We start from the raw sequence: 10,963 nt of genomic DNA, 5'->3' as shown, positions 1-10,963 counted from the left end.
GAAGGGAAATAGAGTTCCTTCAATTCCAGCTGCGATCTCTCCGTCAAAACCACATATCCATTTGCTTAACAAGATTCCCAAAACTTTTTTTTATCCTAAATGTCCAAGGTTGCAAAAATAACCAAGGAAAAGTCTTCATTCACCTCACACGATGCCTTGGTGAGTTTTCTAACGAGGATGTTGATCTAGATATTGTTATAAATATGACAGATCTCGCACATCTGTGTATAATTGAAAACGACTCTCCACAACTCTCGGATTCCTTGGCTTTGGCCCTCTAGCATTACAATGGACTGAGAGTAACCTTCCATCCATTTTTGAGATTTAGCCAAAACAATGATCCTAAGATTGATTTACTAGCATTATTACACCATATTATGTGTAGCGCTTGAAAATGGCCAAGATAACCGCCTTTGCTTTCAGACCATCATGATCAGACTGCCCAGCATCAGAAGATGCTCTGAAATCAGGGTTTTCAATGGAAGACTCTAATTGGTCTAATCGTGTGCGACTACGAATCACAACATCATCTGAGTTTGATTCATCCATACTGTAATTTGCACTCCATGGAGGAGGGGTTGCACATTCTGAATCCCCTTGATCTGACATCCATGATGGATCTTTTGATGGTGTAACTGGAGATGATGAACCAACACGTAGCCTGTGAAGTGCAGCAATTGATTCTCTCATTGCAGATATGGTTTCAAAATAGCGTGTGCAAGATGCCAAGGCAACTAGAATGGGTCGCAGCACTTCCCCGGACAGATAGTGGATCCTAAAAACTCTGACTCCGTTGGAGGTGTAATTAAGGCTCCATAATCACTGGTTGCTTTAAGCAACAATTCTGAAAATTGGTGCTGAAACTATGGGTGAGACATGCCATGCTGTTATCATCCCGTCTGTTAGCCTCCTATTGCAATAGGTTTCATATTTCATGATTGACTGTTTTACATGCCAAATATGTCATCTTTTCATGTTGCAAGGTTCCATATTTCCAAGAAGTTCCATTTTGAAGAATCATACCTTTTTTGAAGAGTTTTACAGTTAAGGGAAAGACAAAAAGCTTAATCTTGGCTTATGAGTAGTTAGGTAGAGAAATTAAGGAGCCCAACTGCTTAATCTGGGCCCTTGGAAGAGATAAGGGTACATTTAGATAGGAGGGCAGTCAAAAGAAAAGAAGATAATCAGGGTTTGAAAGTCTAAGTGCACCCAATCAAATGGAAGAAAAAATGCTAGGTAAATTAGGCTGGGTAAGTAGCTTGAGGTTGCAGAAGCAAGGTTTTGATCACCTCATGTATTGTCAATTAGAGCTCCTCTCATCAATGACAGAAGTGGCAAAGCAGTTTTTTGGTGGCAGAACTATGGAAGCATGTCTAACTCCCTTTCACCCCCCCCCTCAAAGTTTCTTACTAACACCCCTTAAGGACCTTGGGATCTGCCCAACCAGTCCTGTTATCACTTCATTTTTGTAAAATACTAAGTCAAGCTTTGACTTTCTTCAATGAAAAGAAGCCACATTTCTTGTGTAAAATCACTCCTCCACATTCCTTTCTATTCTTATGTCTAAGTTTCAGTTCACAAACTTAGCCTCTCCCCTACACTTCACCTCACAAATTCATATTAACTCCTAACTCTATTATCTAGCTCCCTAGATCATTTCCTTATCCCCTATTATACAAAAGCTATACAAAATTCCAAAAAATAATAAATATTCCCACCCCATGGCACTATAGCCTTATAATGCAGTCTTGTGAAATAATAGTCCATCTGGGACTATTATGAACCCATCCACGTCCTAACCCTAGGATTAATCTAACCTCTGGTTGGATTAATTACCTATACCTACTCCTCTACTCACCAAAACCCTATAATTTTGCCCCTCCGCAATCATTTTCCAAATGTTTAATGTTTAATAGTTTTGGTCAAACATTAAATTAATTCATACCCGCATATAACCCACAAACCCAAAGTTTTTGAACCCCCACCGCATAAATACATCAATATATATAATGGGCCCCCGTACATTAACCTATCGCCAGTTCCGCGCTCCGTCCACCGTCAAATCGGGCCCTCCCCATCCGACGGCCCTCACCGATTTCGGAGCTGCCCCGACGTCCGACGGTTAGCCTTCGATAGGCTAGCGGTTTCCCCACTGTACAAAAGACATGTGTCTCCACGCGATTGCATCGGAGCCCCTCTGACACTTACCGCTCTCGTACAGAAGGCGGTCCGATAAAACCACAAACCACCTTCTGTATCTTTGCCCCTGACGACAGCACTACGTCACCGCCACCGCATCTGCCTCCGTCCCTACCCCGCCTTCTATCCTATGCCACGTCACCCTGTCGTACTGCCATGTCATCCGCCACCTGTCCACCGCTGACGTCACTGCCACGTCACCCTGCCGTACCTGGGACCCACCAATGACGCCATGCTGACGTCATCACAGAAAAGGCGCAAAGGGCGAGAATCGCGTCAAATAATGCCTGAAACGAGAAACATAGGCAGTTTTTGACGCGCTTAGCGCTAATCGTGCATCGCTAAGAAAAATTACTCAAAATGGAGAGCTTCCTATTGCTCGGCTACCTGCAAAACCCAAAAATTCGCAAGAGGCAACGCTGGAAACAGAGAACTAAAGAAAAAACAGCAGGCAGAGGGAGTCAAGATATGACTACGGCAATTTTATAAAAAGGCCAAGTATGCATACTGAGAGCAGGATAACAAAGCAGTGACTCAGCGAAGCACCAGGGCAGCAGGCCCAAAAAACGCAAATTAAAAGCACAACCTCAGCCGACTCAGTTGATCCCAAAAGTCTAAATTCTCTGACAGAACGGATAGCTAATACCCTAAATATCTACTGCATCAATTACTCTTTCATATACTATTCCTCAAGCGGTGGTAAAAAAGTTATGAGTTATTAACTCATCAACTAGATATTTTGTAACTCATTTTTGTATATATACCGCCCCACAGAACATATTTGGGGGGTTGGTTGATAATCCTCATTCTAGACTTGCGCTGTATACTTTGAGAACTCTATAATCAAAGACTGTTGGAATGCTTTGGATGATGAACTGTCTGTTGTGTTAATTAATGGCCAAAGAGTGACTGTGGAATTCCTATGCTACTACATGGCTCAATAAGTGTTTTCTTACCTCTGCTTACAGTTTATATATGTTTACACCACCATTGTGTTACCATCTAAATAGCAAGAAAGATGAATAGCTTAGGTTTTGCTTGACTGCACTCTATGCTCAGTTCTTGTTATTTCTATATGCTTTCTTCAGAAATGGTTATGAATATGCATACTTAAATGATCATGTTTACCCTGTTTCTTTCACATATGACTGTTATTTAGGAATTCTTGACTGCTCCTAGACAAACTTTCATTCACCTTCCCTCTCTGTTAGCTAATGAAAGATTCTTAGTTGCCTTTCATCTCTGACCTTCATTCCATCTTTATTCCAGCTTGATATTGTTCTATGTGTAGCTATCCTGCTCTGTATTCCTCTAGTGACCAAGAAAACGCAACAACAAGCCCTAATCCATGACTCCATGCCCAATGGTTTGAACTTCTCACACTATGCATCCCAACTCTGCTTGAAAACATCATCCCTCCCACCAAAATCAAAACAAAACCCATGTACACCATAACTAGCCTAAAATCAACCCAAAACAAAGCTAAATTTTAAAAAGAGAGCCCTCTCTGACTGCAGGTAGGCTAGGACCTGCAGCCCAAAGATTGGTTTGTGGTTACCTCGGCCGTATCCCTTAAGGAGCCAAGGGACAACCTGAGTGATAACATCGTCGACCTGTAGTTCCACTTGCAAATCCGCCAAATCATGTTGCACAGATGTAAAGTCTCTCAAAACTCTTACCAAAGTATCAATAAGACCTATCATATTACCCAAATTCTGCACATCTTCATCAACACGAAGTAACCGAGCAAATTTGATATTTGAGAAGATTGGCAAAAAATTGTGGTCTCAAGCCAATGCACCGCACGCACATCCCAGTGCATCGCGCTCGGTGAGTGCACCGCGCATGTTCAAATTTCCACAGTGGAACACGGCTCTATGCGCCGTGCAATTTATATGCGCCGCGCCCAACTCCCAACGTGTCGCGCTCTGTCAATTACACAAATTCCGGCCTTTCAAACACAACTTTGATTTCTCACCACTTAAGTCGACTTCAATTGATCCCTTGAATGCAAAATCACATTGATACACATAAAAATATCTTCATAAAGACATGGCTTTGATTTTGTCTTTGTAAAGACCCATTTTTGTATGTTTTAAAATTGGCATTTATTCACTTTAATACAACTCTGTCTTTTTGTTTCCTCCTTGATTTTTTGTCTTGAATGATGTTTTCTTTTGGAAATTTTTGCAGGAGATGGTGGCGTTGAACTTCGGCAAAGGATGACCAGAGTCTGCATTTGAAGAACTCCATGGTGGAAAACTTTAAAAATACATATTCATTACAAACAATTAATTTGACGATTTCCTCTTCAAAACAGAGTTTTGAAGAGGAATCATCCTTGAGCATTATTGATAATGAAAATCTGAACCTCCCTCTGGCCTGCTGGCATTATTGGGCACTTTGAGGACTAAATCAGTTAAATCCTAGACCTAAAAATCTTATAATAACTCTTTGCTGACAAGAGGCCAAAACAAGACTATGAATGATTTCAAAATTGATTCGAAAACAGATCTAAACCAGTAGGTACAAAACATGAGGGGAAATGGCTGACAAGACCCTTCCATCAGATCATGGCATGCCCCTAGTGGAATGCAACTAAGTGAATCGAGCGAGACACCTAAAAATGAAATGCAATAAGAGAAATGATCTCTGACGGAGGGATGTAAAGACCGACTCTAACATTGGCTCCAATGGGGATGGTAGCTCCTTGGAGGTGCCAATAACGGCAGATATCTGGAAGAGTTAGACAGTGCCTTCGTCCATTGGGCTATGGAGTCCATTATTTCAACAAACCAACATGACTCAATTGGTTGACTGGAAATTAGACTCAAACTAACTCGATGCAAACTGAAATGACTAAAAAACTTGACTCTAACAAACTAACTTAAAACTTAAAGGTTGATGGCAGTACATGACCGCCTGTGTTTCTTACAAGACAATATACCATCAAACTATATCAAAATGCCAATGTAACCAATCAAGCAGATGCCTTCTTGATTGATTCTCTTGATCATATCTCTTGGTCAACAGTAGATAGTGGTAACTAAGCATTCAAAAACATAATTGACCATGATCATCTTCAGCACTGAATACTACGATAATCACCTTCACTATTGACTGCAACAGATTTGCCAGTGGATCGTGAAAAACATGAAGATTTACCTCCTGCTGAAAGAGCAAGGTGTCTTTCTCCTTTGATTCTGATCTTCCTTCATAATGCACTTCAGTAAGAGTATGTTCTTGGTCCTCAAAAAATTCTGAACAAGTAGATGAGCAGATCTCCTCTTGGGAAAACATTTCAAAATATGAGACATGTGAAGAAGAATCTGAAAAGCAGTCTTGAATGTTCTGATCTTCTGTAGTCTGAATATATTTTTGATCATCTTCATATGATATAACAACCGGATTATCATGTTCCTCATTACATTCATCAATCATGAGAAAAGAAACTTCAGATGTTTCTTGATACTCAAGCATGACATTTCTATCATCTACCATAAATTCATCCAGAGAAACTTTTTCACTTACTTGAACAAAGATCTCATCTTGTTGTTCATGAACTGACTGGATTACCTCTTTATGAAGGCTTTGTTCTGATGACATGAGAACATTTGGATCCATAACTCTGTCTTCTTCATTCCAGATGATTTCAACAACAGAGTTCTCCTTCATGGGATTCAGTACAAGGTATTCTTGGTCATCACAATCTGAAACGAGATCTGAAATGGCTGACTTAACGTTATCACATTCTCAAATTGAACTTGACTTCCCTACATGTTGTTTTCTTCTATGGACAAATCTGAAACGAAACTTTCTCTTTCATCATTTTCAGCCAAATGGAAATCTTCAACCTACTGATCTTGATAACTATCCTCTAAGATTTATGTGTGCTGCTGAAACGAATTTTCATACAAGGCTTCCATGATCTCATCATCCATGAAATTATCATCTTCATAATATTTCTCAAGGCTTTCAATAAAACTATAAGCATGTTTGCAACAGTCCTGAACTAAATTTAATGATGGATAAGAGTCTTTATACCTCTCAAAGAACATGGCATGAAAATCCTTTAAACAGTAAATACAAGCAGGCGGCAAACTTTCATACCAAGATTGGGCTTCACCTTCCAGAGTGGCCAGGAATATCTTCATCAAGCAATCTTCAGGAAAATCAACCTTCAACTTACAAAAATGCATGTGAAATCTAACCAGATGTAAAGCAGCATCCTTCCTACCATCATCTTTAAACGTAGGCAAATTCCTTGAACAATCTACCTTCGGAATTTTATTTGGAAAGCATGGAATGTGATCTCGACTCATTGGAGCGTATCTTCTTGCAACCCGTTCCATTTTGAAAATCTCAAAGCTACTGATCTCTTTGCAGTGGAGTCACCATGAAGCATTGATTGCTGGATTTTTCAGTGAATGGAGTCGCCAAGTGAATGGTTTCAGCCTTCTTATGTCTGATCGTTGTCCACCATCAACAATCAGATCTAACTTTGATACATGTACTGGGGAATTAACAAGTTAGATGTCATGTTCACAAGCTAGACCAGAGATTTACTGAAGCAGCGTTTATCTACTTGCGCTAATGCAAAGCAAAATCATTTCGAAGGCTACCTGGCATAACTTCAGGCTCCGTCTGTAGCTTGTAAAACAAATGACATCAACAAGCAAACCATTTTCGTCCCCAGTACGGTCGCCACTATGTTAGAGCCTAGATTTGCCTCAGGCTGAAAAGGCAAGGTTCTAGGTCCACATCAAACCACTCTCAGCCTCGTAGCTAGCCCTACGAGGACAGGAGAGGGCTCTCTCCGGGTCAATCTCAGCGAAAGGTGTTTCAATGAGGCTTGAGATGATTTAAAATGGGAAACTGATTTTAGGCTAGTAAATAGATATGAAAGAGGTAATTTATTGAATGACTGAATTTTCTGGGCTGTATGGGACAAAGGACAGCCTGAGTTGAGAAATTAAATCAAAGATACAAAGTATTTCATGAGGCAAGATAGGCAGGAGGTTTAGCAATCAAACTGAAATAATATGGAGTGGAAAGACTGTTGAGAAGCTGAAAAGGGCATACACATGAATCCTTTTCAGATAGAAGAAGAGACACAAAGCATGAATGCCTTCCCAAGGCAGAGCAGTAAACTGGATTCTACCTTTCTTACTTAAAAGCATTCAACTGGAAATGATCATGAATGGACAGTAAAACATAACAAGATACATGAAACAGAAAGAAGAAACATATGCTAAACTCATACCACATGAATCTCATGAATCAGAGCTGCATCATTTCATTAATTCTCTGCCAAAACTGTACAGTGAAAGCGCTAGGTTTTTCCTCCACACTACTCCCAGAAACTCCAACCCCTTTACAAATGATTTACAATACAATAAATAGATTCAATATGTGGGAAAATAGATCGATGAAAATAAGGAATAGTTTAATCATCATTAACAAACTGAAGCTGAAGAGCCAATCATTTGTTCTGAAAGGGAGCAGCGTTACATTTTCTACTCAAATCTATTGATGACCGATGAAGAGGTGGTGTTATATACCTAGGGGGGATAATATGGGGTACCAAGGGAGGTACCCAAGGTAATAATGTAATAATGGGATGGGCCATAGTAATAAATAAGGTGGTTAACCCATGTCATGTAAGGGACCACAAGTAGTTAATAATAATGTAATGGGCCCGTGGTATTAGTTGATGGTATGAGGGAACCATGGTAAGGACCCATGGTATTGTATGTATGAGGCCTATATAGAGGCTAGAGACTCCACATGGAGGATAGGAAGAGAAGTATTATTGTATGAACAGGCATATGGCTTGTGGAGTGTTCTCCTTCCTTAAGGAGTGAATGTATGGTGTTGTCCTACCTTAAGGGTCTTGATATCAATAAAGAATCATTTCATATTATTTCTGGGTTTACTTGCATTATCGTATCTTTTCATATCTGATCTATAATATTCTCAGGTTATATCTACAACAAGTGGTATCAGAGCTCTTTCTTGGGCAAACCGTGGAGAAATGTTTTTTTCATTTTTGCAAGGTTTCTGGGACGGCGAATTTGCAGATCAGATCTATATGTTTTGGTGCCAGATCTGTAGAATCTAATTGCAGATCTGTATTCCTTGTGAAAAAATACCCAAATTCAAAAAAAAAAATCAGTTGAATCGGAGTCCGGATGAAGGAGATATCGCTGATCTAAAAATCAGTGGGGTTGCAGACAATTTTTCAGGGCAGTGAGTTTGCGGCACAGATCTAGACGTCCTGGTGCAAGATCTGCAAGATCTAATTGCAGATCTGGAATCTTTGTGAAAAAACACATAATTTCAAAAAAAAAATCAGTCGAATCGGAGTCCGGATGAGGGAGATATAGCTGATTTAAAATCAGCTCTTTTTGCAGAAATTTTGGTGACGGCGGGAGAGTAGCAGCGCAGATCTGGAATTCTAGTGCCTGGATCAGGATTTCTATCACATGGGCAGATGCAGAGTGGTTGTTCCATTTCTAAAAACAGATTATAATAGGGATTCTGAGCAATATTGACGGATCTGTGACCATTTCAATTTTTCACCAATATTTTTGTGATGGCGGGCCTAGATCGGAGTTTGAGGGACCTGTATAAATTTGATGGCTCTCATCCAGCTAGATGGATAGCGCAAATGGAGTAGTGTTTCAGTCGGAATCACATCTATGATAATGAGACTCAGCTTATGGTGGGAAGCATGTACTTGGACACTGAAAGAAAACAATGGTGGCAAGACCATCAACGTGCCAATAGAAGGTTTTGGACTTGGGACATGTTCACAGAAGCTATTATGAACCTCTTTGGCCGAAAAACTATTCTTGTTGATAAGCTCACACAGACAGACACATTGCCTAGCAAAGATTTTATTTTTACAGAAAAGAAGGAAACCATGGAACCTAAAGGGTTATTTCCTACTGGTATATCCTTATTGCAGGTTCATGGATTGCTTCAGAAGGAGAAAATCATTGTGTCTATAAATCCTAGTTGCAAGCAAAATCTTATCAGTATTAATTTGGCAAAAAGATTGCAAGTTCCAGCAAAAATTGTGCAAGTTGATAATGAGGATGTTCAAGTGTACAAGGATTTGAAGATTTCGATGGATAAGTATGTGTTTCATGGTGATTTTTATGCTTCAGATATGGATAATATGGATGTTATTTTGGGATATCCTTGGATGGAATCCATGGGTACTATCAATATTAATGTGCAGAAGAAATTCCTGAAGCTATGGTATAAAAAGAAGAAAATTACATTACAGAATATTTCCATCCATAAACAGGTAGAGCACATGGAGGCTGAAGCAGAAGATGTTCACCGGACTGACATATCAGATGATGAGCCCTTGATGATTGACAATCAAACACAAACAGAGGGTGAAAAAGAAAAGGTTACAGGTGATGATACATCAGAGGAGGGCTCAGTGGTTGAAGTCATATTGAAAATGAAGACACCACAACAGGCACCACAGCAGGGTGAAGTCAAGAAAAAGCCATCGTGGATTAAAAGTTCAACATATCATCACCCACATCACCCCGCAAGACAACCATCATGGAAACCAAGTAGTCACATGATGGATAGAAAGGAGAGATGATCCACCTACTACACACAAAAGAGCTGCCACGGTCAACTTCGATCTCAAGCGAGTGAGGCACCAGCGAGATCGAGGGTTCACCTTTCTCTTTGATGGTTAGATGCACGTGCATGGTATCAGTGGACTACTCTTTTGAGTAGATCTTATTATTTGTGTTCTTCCCATGTTTCGGGGACGAAACATGCTTAGGGGGGTGGAATGTTATATACCTAGGGGGGATAATATGGGGTACCAAGGGAGGTACCCAAGGTAATAATGTAATAATGGGATGGGCCATACTAATAAATAAGGTGGTTAACCCATGTCATGTAAGGGACCACAAGTAGTTAATAATAATGTAATGGGCCCATGGTATTAGTTGATGGTATGAGGGAACCATGGTAAGGACCCATGGTATTGTATGTATGAGGCCTATATAGAGGCTAGAGACTCCACATGGAGGATAGGAAGAGAAGTATTATTGTATGAACAGGCATATGGCTTGTGGAGTGTTCTCCTTCCTTAAGGAGTGAATGTATGGTGTTGCCCTACCTTAAGGGTCTTGATATCAATAAAGAATCATTTCATATTATTTCTGGGTTTACTTGCATTATCTTATCTTTTCATATCTGATCTATAATATTCTCGGGTTAGATCTACAACAGGCGGAAACTGTAGCTGTAGATCCTTTGAATCATAACTGAAGTCCAAAAATAGGTAATCAAATCCTATTTCTCTGCCATGGTATATATCTACGCTCTAAATTTAGGCATTTTCGGTCTTTGACTTTTCACCTTCCCTTTTTCCGTTTGAATAAAAACTAATTCTCACTAAGGTTTCGCCTTTAATGAAGGGAAACATAGTTTTGTCAATTCCAGCTGCGATCTCTCCGTCAAAATCACATATCCATTTGCTTAACAAGATTCCCAACACTTTTTTTTTTATCCTGAATGTCCAAGGTTGCAAAACTAACCAAGGAAAAGTCTTCATTCACCTCACACGATGCCTCAGTGAGTTTTCTAAAGAGGATGTTGATCTAGATATTGTTATAAATATGGCAGGTCTCGCACATCTGTGTAGAATTGAAAACAACTCTCCATAACTCTCAGATTCCTTGGCTTTGGCCCTCTAGCATTACAATGGATTGAGAGTAACCTT

At 39.9% G+C, this 10,963-nt stretch overlaps 1 pseudogene; it reads right to left on the bottom strand.

The window, feature by feature from the left end:
• Positions 1 to 365: 365 nt before the first annotated feature.
• LOC149171576 (AUGMIN subunit 2-like) lies at positions 366 to 3,902 on the bottom strand (annotated as a pseudogene).
• Positions 3,903 to 10,963: the final 7,061 nt, after the last annotated feature.

The sequence above is a fragment of the Pinus tabuliformis genome, chromosome 4_2, assembly GCF_031772625.1.
Source record: "Pinus tabuliformis cultivar Carrire ecotype Pingquan chromosome 4_2, CPIR1, whole genome shotgun sequence".
Classification (NCBI taxonomy): domain Eukaryota; kingdom Viridiplantae; phylum Streptophyta; class Pinopsida; order Pinales; family Pinaceae; genus Pinus; species Pinus tabuliformis.
This window is presented reverse-complemented; position numbering and strand designations above follow the sequence as displayed.